Here is a 14,490-nt window from a genome sequence, read left to right as displayed (position 1 = left end):
ACATAACTATATAAGACAATGATGCTAGACCTTAGGGGAGGAGCTTATGCAGGAGATAGCTAGTGAAGGTCATAAGAGCAGGAAGTGTAAGCAAGGTTAGATTATAGTTTATACCAGTAATGAGATTAGCAGTAGGTGAGTGTAGTTAGATGTTAATGATCAATTGTGTATTCTTAAGGACTAAGTGTCGAATCCCAGTTTAGTAGTGGAAATAAAATAATAGCTTTGTTTCAGTTAAAGCTATTTTGTGGTCTTTGTGAACACTACACCAACCATCCTGAAATAAGCAGCACAAAGAACACCACAACATCCTGTTGAATCTCCTCTGCACGCCTTCTAGTGCAAATACATCCTTCCTATAGTGTGGCAACCAATACTGCACACATTACTCTAGCTGTAGGCTAACATGTGGTTTCTACAGTTCCAGCATAACCTCCCTGCTCTTGTACCCCAAGCCTTGGCTAATAAAGGCAAGTATCCCATATGTCTTCTTAACCACCTTATCTACCTGTCTTGCTGCCTTCAGGGGTCTTGGCACCCCAAGGTCCCACTGGTCCTGTGTTCTTCCTCGGGTCCCACCATTCATTGTGTCATCCTTTGCCTTTTTAGTCCTCCCAAAATACACCACCTCACATTTTTCAGAATTTACTTCTGTTTGCCCCTGTTCTGCTCATCTGACCGGCCCATCTATATTATCCTGTAATCTAAGGCTTTCTTCCTCACTGTTTACCACACCACCATTTTCATGTAATCTACGAATTTACTGATCATACCTCCTCCGTTCACATCTACATTATTAATGTACATCAAAACAACAAAGAATCCAGCACCTATCCCTGCAAGCACCACTGGACACAGGCTTCCAGTCATAAAAACAACCTTCGACCATCACCCTCTGCCTGCATGTTGCCTGCCTTACATCAAATGGGTACAGGTTAGTTGCGCATTGCAATCACTGTACCCGTTTTGGCAGGGCCCATGAACCTTTAGCTATAGTGCTCCTGTTGTGACCAGAATTATAATACTCATGTTCCAAATCACAGAACCAATGCCATCCCTGTTATTCATCAGCTGTATGCCCGTCAGATGGCCAGATATTACATCAATAATGTCATTAATTGTATTCTTCACCACTTCAAAGCAAGATATACTCTGGATGCAGACATTGTATAAGTGTCTGTGTGGGTTCCCTCCGGGTGCTCCGTTTTCCTCCCAAAGGCCAAAGATATGCAGGTTAGTTGGATTGGCCATGTTAAATTGCCCCTTCGTGTCCAGAAGGTTTGGTGTGGTTACAGGGGTAGGATGGGAGAGGGCCGAAGTATGGTGCTCTTTCAGAGGGTCGGTGCAGACTGAGGGCCGAATGGCCTCCTCCTGCACTGTAGGGATTCTATGACTCTAAGGAGAGAAATGCAGGACGGAGTGCACCCATTTTAACCAATGTAGAAATATTTGCCATCTATCTTAGTAGACCGATTAGCGCCTGAAAAATGGGCACTCTGGGCTGATCACCTGGAGCAAAATGTGCTTCATAAAAATAAAATAAACACGTTTCTCTATTTCATTATTGGGTTTGTAGTGAATTTTCATCTTCAGTAAAAAGCAAGTATCAAAGCCTGCAATGTGAAGTTTTGGCTTTTTTTTATTGGTGCAAATTCCAGATCATTACTTGACACTCTCTTGGTTCAGTGTCACCAGTCTTTCCTCTCAACAAATTGAAGTCAGTGATCATCAGGAGTCTGGCATGACTGCTAAGTCATACAATAGCTTGGTCTAGGAGGGGTCAGTGATAGTCGTATGTTTCACAGTTTGCCCTGGATTTTATGTTTCTAAATTCTCAGATAATGTCACTGGCAAATGAATCCTGGAAGTTAAAGTCACCCAAGCCTTATAGTGTAGGTCACCAGGATCATTTTTCACTCATCTCGGTCACCTGACCGTCCAATTCTACCCCCCCCCCCCCCCCCCCCCCTCCCCCCAATGCCTGCTGGAGTTCAAATCAAGACCAGTTCTTTGAATATTTGGTAATGTGAAATATTCAGCTGGAAATGGTGATTTGGTAATGGAACAGTTTTTTTTCTCCTCAAGAATATATGGCAGATGAAACTGAATATGATTCATAATTGTAAGACATGTTATATTCTCAATTTATACGTTGAATGGAGTGAATGATTTGACTGTTATGCGCAGCCAGCCTGATACTTCAGTGAGATTTTAAGCACAAAATGGCAATGGCTCTTTCCAGTCATAAAATATAATAATCAAAAAGTCTGTGGGCCAGGAGCTACTTTGTTCACATCATATAACGGGTTTATGAGTTTAATTTCACACTTCAATTAAAAAAAAATGCAAAGCCCAAATTATCTTGTTTCTAGAATTATTGGCCTGAATTTTGCAGTCATAAACTCGAGGCAGTTAGAAAAGTTATCACAAGGCCGATGCCATCTATGTAACATCACACAGAGCAGTGAGCTGCGGAGAAATGACAAAAATAACAAACTTGACTACTGACTGAGTGTTTTGGGAGAACCTACATCTACCCATGTTACTTCAATTATTAACGTCCAAACAATTAATTATTTCCAATGTACTAAGGCATTTCAATACTTACAAATTCCATGAATCACAATGTCAAACCTTGAGCTTGATTGCGGTCTCTCTTTGAGGATGCAACAGGACGGGGATAAAATGGAACCAGGAGAAATAGTGGGCCGGGTTTTCCGGTCCGCCAGCCCCATTTACCGGCACAGTGGGCCCCAGCAGGCAGCAGGATTCTCCGTTCCCTCAGCTGGCCAATGGGGTTTCCCATTGTGGCCACCCCACACTGTCGGAAGACGCACGGACGTGGATGCGCTCCCGGTGGACCAGAGGATCCCACCGACAGAGAATTCCGCAGAGTGTATTTGGATTTCTAAAAGGCATTTGAAAAGGTGCCACATAAAAGGCTACTGACAAAACCTGCACCTGGAATGTTGTGTACAATTTTTCAAGCAGTTCTGGGAAAATTTATTAGACTGATTCCTGGGATAAAGGAGCTGTCATGTGAGGAGAGGTTGAGCTGGTTTGGCCTATCATTATTGGAGTGCAGAAACACAGACAATTCTGAGGTCTTGAAGGCAGTCTGACCCTGAAGCCAGAACTGGAGGTAAGCTCGCAGAGTTTCGATTAAATATTCGTGGTACATGCCTTCTTCTGGTTGAGGGACAGGAAGGCGTACGATAGACCAGCCCTCTGGGAATAAGCAATCATGTCTCGGACCAGATGGATGTTATCATGGGTGCTCTGGCCCAGGACCATGTAGGACTGCTCAGGGTGGATCATGTAGTCCAGCACGGGGCCCATCTCCCAGGGCAAAGATTTTGTACCTCTGTGCTGAGGAGGAAGACTGGGCAGCAGTTCTTAAGGAAGCAGCAATCCCCTCTCTTAGGCAGTAGGGCAATAACTTCTCCAGTCGCGATATTCTCCTCCAGGACATACATAGTCATTCCCAGGACATCTCAGAGTGTCCTGAAGATCTCCATGGTCAGCAAACCTCAGGGACTTGCCCCTGGAGAGGCTGTCGAGGACGCCGGTCAGCTCCCACAGTGTTTTAGGGGTGATGAGCTTACTGTCGCTCTCCAGGCCAATCTGCGGCAGGTCCTCCCACAAACTGCGAGTATCCTCGCCCGACAAATCCAGACAGAACAGCGAAGTAATAGGCTCGCGTTTGATCTCCTACTCCCTCTGGACACATCATTGGCAGCAGCATAAGGAGTTTCCGACAGACTTCCTGCCATTTTTCACTGAGTAGTAGAAGGTGGAGCCACATTGCAGGTCCTTATGGAACTGGATCCCTGACTTCACATACAAACCTTGGGATGTGACAAGTCATAGGGCCCTCAGTGAGCCCTTCTTTTTGTAGACTAACCACAGAGCCAGGTTGTCATCAGGCTGTCAAATACATAACTCCGGAGAGCTAGGTCTTCATCCGGCTGACAAAGACGTGACTCCAAGTTGAGCACGTCCTTCTCCAGCTCCTTCAACCTGGATTTCCGCCTCTTTATGACGCCTTCAAGTACTCCTGACAGAAAATGCAGACATCAGCTCATGTCCCACCATAAACTCAAGGAGGTGAAGCTTCCCTGATTCCTTCTCCAGACAGCCCAGAAACGACGGAACGAGTCTAAGGACCACCTCTTCTCCAGCAGCAGGTTACTAAAGTGGCAATACGCAGACCCCATCTGAGGGCAAAATGGAATGAACTCCATCCACACCAGACGGTGGTCCAAGAACGGCACGTACTGAGATGAGTGGGAACTTCTTCAAAGAAGCTTGTTTGCTGCAACCAAGCCTGGGAAATATACAGATTCACAAATTGAAGTGCCATGATCCGCAAGCGGATGGTGAAGTGCAACACTCAGTCCGATACAGACTCCTCGACCCCTACCATCTCTGGCTGAAAATGTTTGAGCCAACAAGATAGCCACACTGCCAGAATTGGAGGTTAAGTGACTCATGTGGACCCACTTGGCCACTCTAGAAACCACATAGATGTGTCTCCTGGAACAATGTGAGTTTCCTGCAAGAAGCAGACCACATACTTCACATCCCAGTTGATTGAGAAGTTCTGGAACCTGCGCTGTGCTTTTCTGCTGCCATTGGATGATAAGGCTGGCTGGCTATGGTTGTTAGAAGAAGGCGCAACCATCACCAGCACCCATGTACAGTATGACCAGAATATAAGCAGAAATGAATGCCATTGGTCCAGAGCTAACTGGACGCTGTCCTGGAGGTCCAGTGCCGGGATCAGTGAATAATTGGGAGCACCAAGGCATCCACCACTTCACCAGACAGTGCTCCCCTCAGTGCTCCACCCGAGGGGATTTTGGTGGGTCGATTTATTTCCTTGATATGACGGGCTCGGGGCCATGTGGGGAGGTGGTTGAGAGATCAAACGGTTCTTCGATGAGTACTGGGTCTTCTCTGTTGGGATCACCTGGTTCATTGTCCAGGCCAGGATTGGGTTCAGGGATGGCATGACTTCTCCACTTGGGGTCAGGGCTAGGATTGTGGGTTATGTTTGAGTTCATCCTAGCTTCTGCAAGTGGCCCACCTCCTTACGCAGATGGTACTGCAGGTTGTTTGCAGACCAGAAGACCTTGTAATGTATGCTTTCATGTTAGACAGTAAATGGGAAGTCCAGAACCTCCTCCCAAGGTGGGGGAATAAAAATCTGGCAGCAAAAGGAGTAGATGTGGTCGAGGCTAGGCTCCAGAGAGGAGAAAAAATAAGATGGAAATGTGCAGGGAAACATGGGGGAAAGTGTGCAGAGAGGTTGGGTGTCATTGGGTGAGAGGTGGTGGGCATATCTTGTTGTGGTCATTCGTCCAAGGTGGGGGGAGGGAGAGAGATGTCTTCACCAGGCAACTGGTACTCTGTGGCATACAGATGCTTTCTTTTCCTCCTCCCCATCTTCAATCAGCACCAGCTACCTTGACTGAAGCACAAAGGAAGAGAAAGAGGAGATGGAAACGTTTGGCGTACACACACACACACACACACACATCGCTTCTTCTCTCAAGTCTTTTGAATTATCTTCTTTTCTTCCTCTTCAAAACACACAGATTTTCAACGACCTCTGCTCAGAAAGTCAGACACTCACCTCTGTTTGTTTTAATAAAGTCTTTCTTCTCCCAATCTCCAGGCTGCTCTCCCCCCTCCAACTCCTCAGGCCTTGCAAGCTATAAGCCCCTGCAACTCCAGTAACAAAAGCTGGCTCTTAATTATGTAGCAGCAGGATCAGGCTTTCTTGCAGTTTGTGTGCAAAGGAAGGCTTTAAATAAAGTAAATTAGTATCACCTCCAGCTCCTTTCACCAAACAAAGGATACAGGAACAGGCTTCCAACAGAGCTGTGTGGGTGTGCTCTGATCAAAAGCAAAAAAGAAATTAAAATTGGATTGGATAACACTCTTCCTTTGTAGTGATGTTTGCTGAAATCCCTTAAAGGCATTTCCCTCGTTCTAAAGTTTCGCTGTTTCCAATGCATGTTCACGTTTAGTTATCATTACATAAATGTATAGGACTGGTGACTTTATGGGTCTCTAAAGCATAGAGGTAATCTGCTCATACACCCAGTTCCTGTAATGGTAACCTTGGGCATTTCTTTCATTGCTCACAGTGATGAATGGGATTGTTATTCTTTGATGTTATTCCTAGTTGCATTTGGGACCTTGTCCTCAAGCAATAGGACCGCACACTGGTTGGGGCTCTGGAGTGGATCTGGTTTGTACTTGGTTATGGGGTGGGGGGGGGGGGGGGGGGGTAGTGCACAGTGGCATTGTCACTATACAAGTAATACGGAGACCCAGGACAAGAAGATAGTGGAATTGGGAGTCAATAAAAACTGGAATTACAAGTCTAATGATGCCCATGAAATATTGCCAATTGTCATGAAAACCCATCTGGTTCTCTAATCTCCTTCAGGGAAGGAAATCTGTCACCCTTACCTCATCTGCTGTACATGTGACTCCATAGATTCTCTGCAGTGCAGAAGGAGGTAATTCGGCCCATCAGGTCTGCACAGACCCCCTGAAAGAGCATCCTAGCTAGGCCCACTCCCTCACTATCCCCATAACCCCATCTAGCCTGCACATCCCTGGACACTAAGGGACAATTTAGCATGGCCAATCCACCTAATCTGAACATTTGTGGACTGTGGGAGGAAACTGGAGCACCCAGAGGAAACCAACACAGACACGGGGAGAATGTTCAAACTCCACACAGATAGTCACTCAAGGCTGGAATTGAACCGGTGCCCCTGGCACTGTGAGGAAAAAGTGCTAACCACTGTGGCACCGTGTTGCCCAGAACCACAGCAATGTGGCAATGTGGTTAGTTCTCAAATACCCTCTGAAATAGAGTGCAGGTAGGGAATATTTGGATTTACGTACTAATGTTGCTGATCAGATACTTTGGCTAATACATGCCTACCCATAGTGCCCCACCAATTCACATGGTTCATATTAATTCATATGCTCCACTAGCCAATAACATCAAAATGGAAAGTTTCTGTTGAACTATTATTTACTGCATTATTATTCATTTATTAGTGAATTATTATTAATAATTTATTACTAATTAACATAATCAATTTTGATAATCATTTTCCCATTTATTACTAAATCATATACTCAACTTCAGTTATTTGACTGTATAATCATTTTATTTGTATACATGAAATTATTATTATTAATTGTTTATTACTGAATTATATAATCATGATATCAATTTTTAATCAGTATATCAATGTTTTAAGCAATACTAAGGAAAGAAAAGTTGGATCCATGCATCATATGTGAAGCGTGCGTATAAGTATTAAGATCTGTAAAAATGTTTACCGTAATATTCATTTTCAGTTATATAATTGGCCTTGCAAACGTTGTCCCAGAGTTAAATGAGAACACATTCCTTTACACATCTAAGATATATGCTAAAAATTTCAACATTTCCAATTTTTGGGTATGCATTGCAACCCCTACTAACTTGGGAGAAGGTAGTCCCTTCTTAACTATCCCTTTTACTGCTTCAGAAACAGCAGAATGGTACATCTATCAGAGTGTCCCTCGCTCTGTCGTGGTCTGTTCTGGAGCATATTTATGTGAAAACGAAAGGTACAAGATTTATCTAAAGAAATTTATTAACTTATGGAAACCTGCAGGCTATCCGGTAAACACCTTTTCAGGATGGCACCAACTTAAATATAACCCTACCAAAAATCCTCAATATATTAGCCTCCCAACTAATATGAAACAAAAAGGATCAATATGCCTTACTAGTAATCATGCTAAAGGGATGAAAATGAGCAATAGTGTTTGTACTAATTATTTGAATGTTAACACAGCTTATAAATATATGCAAAATTCATTACAAAGAACTGAACGGTCCTTAACAATGACAGGCATCGTAACATCAGGCATCAGGGTAGCATGGTGGTTAGCATAAATGCTTTACAGCTCCAGGGTCCCAGGTTCGGTTCCCGGCTGGGTCACTGTCTGTGCGGAGTCTGCACGTCCTCCGCGTGGGTTTCCTCCGGGTGCTCCGGTTTCCTCCCACAGTCCAAAGATGTGCGGGTCAGGTGGATTGGCCATGCTAAATTGCCCGTAGTGTCCTAAAAAGTAAGGTTAAGGGGGGGTTGTTGGGTTACGGGTATAGGGTGGATACGTGGGTTTGAGTAGGGTGATCATTGCTCAGCACAACATCGAGGGCCGAAGGGCCTGTTCTATGCTGTACTGTTCTATGTTCTATCACAAATAATAAAACATTCTCAGATCATTGGTACTTAGAAGATATTTACTTATGTTCTGCTTATAATGGAAATTATTTTATTTGTAATGAAAAAGCATATGCCTGGCTCCCAAAATACTGGTCAGGATCTTGCTATTTACGATACATAGTACCCGCCATCTGTCATCTTCCTCATCTCTCTTATGTTTCAGAACCAACCACTCGAAGAAATAAACGTGCCATAACCTTACGAGACGCAATTTATGCCTAAATTATTCCTTTCTATTGGGAAGTAAGGGTGGACAATGAATTGAATAAAATAACAACCATCATACAAAATGTAGCAGATTATACCGCCACTGTCCTCAGTAAAATTTCTGATGAAATGCGCGCAATTTGAACTGTGGCTTTACAAAATCGAATGGCACTTGACTATGTCCTAGCCAAAAAAGGTGGCACCTCCGCCCTGATTGGTGCAGAGTGTTGCACTTTTATTCCAGATAACTCACAGGAAGTGAAAGATCTGGCATCACATATCCAAAAGGAAATCAAGAAACTTGATCCACCCCCAGATACCTCTAACTGGGAAAAGCTTTGCGGGTGGTTGGGACACACTGGAATGTCCAGAATAAGAATAATCTTTTTTCCTGTGTAGCATGATTCATCATTTACATAACATACCAGTGTATCGAGTGCATTAAACAAGCATTCATTAAACGCAAGGACCCAACAGTCAGAACGATTCACACTAACCCCACTGCACCGCCATTAGATGAAATAGAAATGCAATATTATTGTTGAAATGTTACTGATCAATCAATTATTTGACTGTATTGTTAACATATTGCTTATAGATTAATACTGAATCAGTAGAATAAAATTCAATTAATTGATTAATTGTTATTTTTTATAATAATGATTCTTTACGAATTATAATATTTTTGCTGTAATGCTTGTAATGCAATGCTTGCCCACTCTTGTTTAAAACTGCAATGATAATTTGAATGAGTACTTCGCGCTTTTACCTATTCTATCACATTTATTATATCGTTTTATCTTATTGTGATATATCTCACTTGATCTTTCGATTTATGAAAGGGCAGACTGATAGTAATAATCAATTATTTTCTGATAGATCTGATAGGTCGAAAGGCTATTTTAAAGTAAATATTAAGAACAAGTTTTAATACTCATTTTAAAATGAAGATTTCAGCACTCAAAATCTCAGGTCATGACAAAACACATAACTTCAACAGACACACAAAAAGCCTGACACATGCATAAACTAATTGGAGATAAAAACAACATTTTCACTAAGCAAGATGAAAAAGCTATTGTTTTAATAAACATATTTTCAAAGACATTTTGACAAAAAGAAATGAGCTGCACCAGTAATCAGATCAAGTCCAGAGCAATATGAAGGCACCATTGTCCAGAACGTGGAGAAAGCAAAGTCAGCAGAAAACCAGTCGAAACTAGTCTTGATAATAGCACAGAATAGCACAGAATCACATTCCATAACATGCACAAATGAAACATTTAGAACTTATGTTGCACATTAAGTATTGACAGTTAACCATCGAATCAAACGTATTTGATTCTAACCCAAACCAATTAGAACGACATAGGGGTGTAGATAGATGGCTCAAAACTGATAAGATTTCCTTTAAACATGATGGTCCGTATGGCCACCTTTATCAATGATCATCCAATATTTTGATCTAACTCACTATCCTTATTTTCATATTTTCACTTTTCCACTCTAACTCTTGAAATAAATGGAAGTTGTTTTGTTGTAAGCAAGAAACCATTCCTGTATTATTTTGAAAGTAATTTTTTTTATAAGTTACTTCTCTTTAAGTTATTTTGCTAGCCGGACTTTATTGAGAATAGATTTACGTTTCTCTAAATTGTAATCAAATAGAGGCAATAAAGATTCTTGTTTGCATCCAAGAAGTTTAACTCCAATTTCTACTGAGTTTTAGTGTCGCAAAGCTTCACTAATTCCGCATGGTAGATCTCACTAGCTGGGCAGGGAAGGAACTCCCCAATGCCCAAAATAATTAAATGGATCTCACCCAAAATACGACAGGAAACACACTGCCAAACGCGCCTAAAATGACACTCTGAAATATTTTGGTTAAATCACGCCCATAATTTATTTTCTTACTCCACTCGGCCCTGTTGTACAAATTGAAAAGAACAGGCAATGTATTCACACATCCATTATAGAGAAAAGAGAGAATTATTGGAATCGGTGACTCATTTACTTTATCTTCCGTGTAACAAAATTTTCTACAAAATTGACAGGCCCGAACAAAATTCATTACAGTGGCATAATTACATTATCTTGCAAGCAGCAGGACAAAGCATATCATTGTTCAGCCCCATTTCATTTTTATGTTTCAGGCTGAAGGAGACTGCAATAAAAACAGAAAATGTTCGAAATACTCAACATGTCAGGTAGCATCTGTGGAGAGAAGGAGAGTTAATGGGCAGAATTTAAGGGCCAAACCACTTCTGACTATTTGTTGGGGACTGACAGGTGCATGTGTCCTATGTTCAATTTTGAAGCAGAGGTGGGCAGGAACTATTCATCCCTTTCATCAGTTAACTCAATTTTAGGTTAGAGTGGGCAATAAAAGATCCGACCCTGCAAACACTGCAGGCAGAGATAACTGACGCAAATTGGGAAAAGTGATCATCTTGTAGCTTTCAATGGCTTAATTATTCTGCCTTTGATCATGTTAGCCTGTTAACCCTGATTGACTGCAGAAGGTCATGTCAAGAGAAGCACCAGAAATGCCTAAAAATGAGGTGTCAACCTTGTGAAGCAACAAGACAGGACTACTTGAAAGCTAATCAACTGATGCAGCATGCAATAGATGGAGCTAAACAATGCCACGACCAACAAATCAGATCTAAGCTCCACAGTGGGGCCAAATCCAGTCATGGATGATGGTTGACAATTAAAGAACTAACTGTGGCCTTTACAAATATCTCCACCCTCAATGAATGGAGATCTCAGCACATCAGTGCAAAAGAGAAGAGTTAAGAATATCTAATCATCTTCAGCCAGAAGCGTTGAGTGGATAATCCATCTTGGTTCCTCTGGAGGTCCGCAGCATCACAGGTGCCAGTCTTCAGCCAATTCAATTCCCTCCACATGATATCAAGAAATGGCTGGAGGCACTGGATACTGCAAAGGCTTGGACACTGACAATATTCCGGCAATAGTACTGAAGGCTTGTTCTACAGACTAAGCTGTGTCCGAATACAGCTACAACAGTGGCATCTACCTGTCAATGTGGGAAATTGCCCATAAAGCAAGACAAATTCAAATCAGCCAATTACCACCCATCAATTACCACCCTTGACCATCAAGAAAATGATAGAGGGGTGGTCAATAGTGCTATCAAGTGGTGCGTAGTCAGCAATGACCTGCTCAATGATGCTCAGTTTGGCTTCTGCCAGTGTGACTCAGTTCCTGGCCTCATTCCAGCCTTGGTTCAAACATGGACAAAAGAGCTGAACTCCAGAGATGAGGTGAGAGTGACTGCCCTTGACATCAAGGCAGCATTTTGACCAAATGTAGCAATAAGGAACTCAAGAAAAACTGAGGTCAATGAGAATCAGATGAAAACCCTCAGTTGGTTGGAGTCATACCTTGCACAAAGGATGATAGGGTGATTGTGGAACGTCAAATTGTCTCTACTTCAGGGCCTCAATGCAGTAGTTGTTCAAAGTAGTATCCTAGGTCCAACCATCTTCAGTTACTTTATCAATGAACTTCCCTCCATCAGGAGGTCAAACATGAGAATGTTTATTGAAGGTTTCACTGTGTTCAGTACTATTAGCAACTCCTCAGATATTGAAGCTGCCCATGTCTTGATGCAGCAACTCCTGGACAACATTGTGGCTCAGAGATCAAGTAAACAGACACCATAGAAAGATTTAGAAGATGGAGAGTGTTCTCCTTCCGAGGTCATATTACACTGCCATTCATAATGTTTGCCAGCCACTGCAGAATAAGGAGGACTAAAGGACATCTCATTTGTGCAGGCAATTGTATGGTGGTATAGCAGAGGTCAGACTTCATCAGATGTAATGTGTGCGGTGGGATTTCTATTCTCAAGGTAATGTCACAAATACCAAGTTTGCAACTATTAACCAGTATTCTCCTGATTCAGTGCAATGGCCCGACGCTGGCGTCAAAAATGGCGCGAACCACTCCGGCGTCGGGCCGACTGGAAGTTGCGAATTCTCCACACTTCCAGGGGCTAGGCCAGCGGTGGAGGGGTTGGCACCTCGGCAGCCGGTGCCGAAGGGACTGCGCAAGTTAGCACATGCGCCGGCATGGTTCAGTGCATGCGCAGACCGGCTAGCGTATTCTGGCGCATATGCAGGGGGATGTCTTCTCCGCGCTGGCCATGGCGGAGCCCTCCAGGGGCTGGCGTGGAAGGAAGAAGTGCCCCCACGGCACAGGCCCGCCTGCAGATTGGTGGGCCCCGATCTTGGCCCAGGCCACCGTGGGGGCCCCCCTCCCGGGGTCACATCCCCCCACGCCCCCCAAGGACCGCACCAACCAACTTACTTGCCAGGCCCCGCCATGTGGGACCATGTCCAATCCAGGCCGGCGGGACTTTCCAAAAATGGGCGGGTGCTCAGCCCATCTGAGCCTAGAGAATTGTCGGGGAGGCCGCTGCCAACGGCCCCCGGCCGGTGTGGCGTGAACCCCGCCCCCGCCCGAAAACTGGTGCCGGAGAATACAGTAAGCCCCCCGGGGATTCACCAACCCGACAAGGTCGGAGAATCCCGCCCGTTATGTTTTGAGATTTTCTCTCGATTTGAGATAAAATGGAGGAGTGAAGGGAGTCATCTTTCTGTTGTGACCTGTTCTGAATTCTGCCTGTCAACAATCTTGTTAAAGGTTAAAGACGGATCCAGGTTGTTTTACTGGGCAGAAGGTGTAAGTTGTTCACACCTGTGGACCACCCGACCACCACATTTCCTCCCCATTCCTCCTAATCAGATCATCCTGCTTCTCCTGTTTCCTTCCACTGTGTCGCTGAGTTCGACAAAGACAAAACCTCAGCTTAGACCCAAAGATTAAACCACCTCACCTTGGCACATCACCTTTAAGCTGCCTGAAAATAGGAGGCAGGAGTTTCCTGTACACTCCTGCATTGAAGGTAGGGCTTAATTTGGTACACAGCCCAATTAAGGAGTATTCATTATATGCAAATGAATAGTAAATAGTTTCTCACCATAAATGACGTGCTGAATCTTCTGCCCTAATATACCGCTCACTATTCCTCACCCAAAGTTTTATTCCGTATACACATCAAAAACAACTAATCATTTTATAGCCTCTTTAACCTATGTGTACTCAGCTCCCTCCTCCTAATGGGATCAGTGCTTTTGTAGTTTTAAAAGACATTTTCCAATTCAGGGCAATTTAGCGTTACCAATCCATCTACTCTACACATCTTTGGGCTGTGGGGGTGAAACCCACGCAGATACTGGGAGAATGTGCAAACTCCACATGGACAGTGACCCAGGGCTGGGATGAACCAGGGTCCTCAGCATCGTGAGACAGCAGTGCCAACCATTGTGCTACCCTGTGCTTTTGTAGCTTTTGAAACTCAACCAGACATTTATAATCACCTCAGCTATATTAAGAGCCATTGGGTAATATAGAACTTTATTCAAACAGCAAGAAAAGATGGTAATGTTTTTTCTAACCTACCCCAGATGGCTTTTCAATTAAAGCAATCCAGCAGAGGATGTTGCTTTAACTATAACTGACAGCTTCAGTCTATTTTCTTCATGTCTCAGTGGTTGGGGTTTTTCAAAACCTCAGATTAGCACACTTAAAGAGGCGGGATTCTGCAGTCCCCCAGCCGCGTGTCAATGGGATTTCCCATTGAAGTTACCCGACGCTGCTGGAAAACATGGGGGCAGGGACTCGCTACAGGTGGGAACAGAGAATCCCAACAGCTGGAGAATTCCGACACTTATTTGCCCTTCACGAGCATTTATTTCTATTTCCTAAATTTGTGACATCCACATTACGTGTTAAGTTCCTCGGAACATCTAAAATTGAGTCTCTTTGAAATCATCACTCATTTCAAATGGCCCTGTTGAGTTCAGGGTTATCGTCTCTATGATTCACACCACCCCCTTCCTCTTTCTCCTGCTGGCAAAAATTAGATCTGTTGGAAAAGGCA

This window comes from Scyliorhinus canicula, chromosome 3 (genome assembly GCF_902713615.1).
Source record: "Scyliorhinus canicula chromosome 3, sScyCan1.1, whole genome shotgun sequence".
In the NCBI taxonomy this organism is placed as follows: domain Eukaryota; kingdom Metazoa; phylum Chordata; class Chondrichthyes; order Carcharhiniformes; family Scyliorhinidae; genus Scyliorhinus; species Scyliorhinus canicula.
This window is presented reverse-complemented; position numbering follows the sequence as displayed.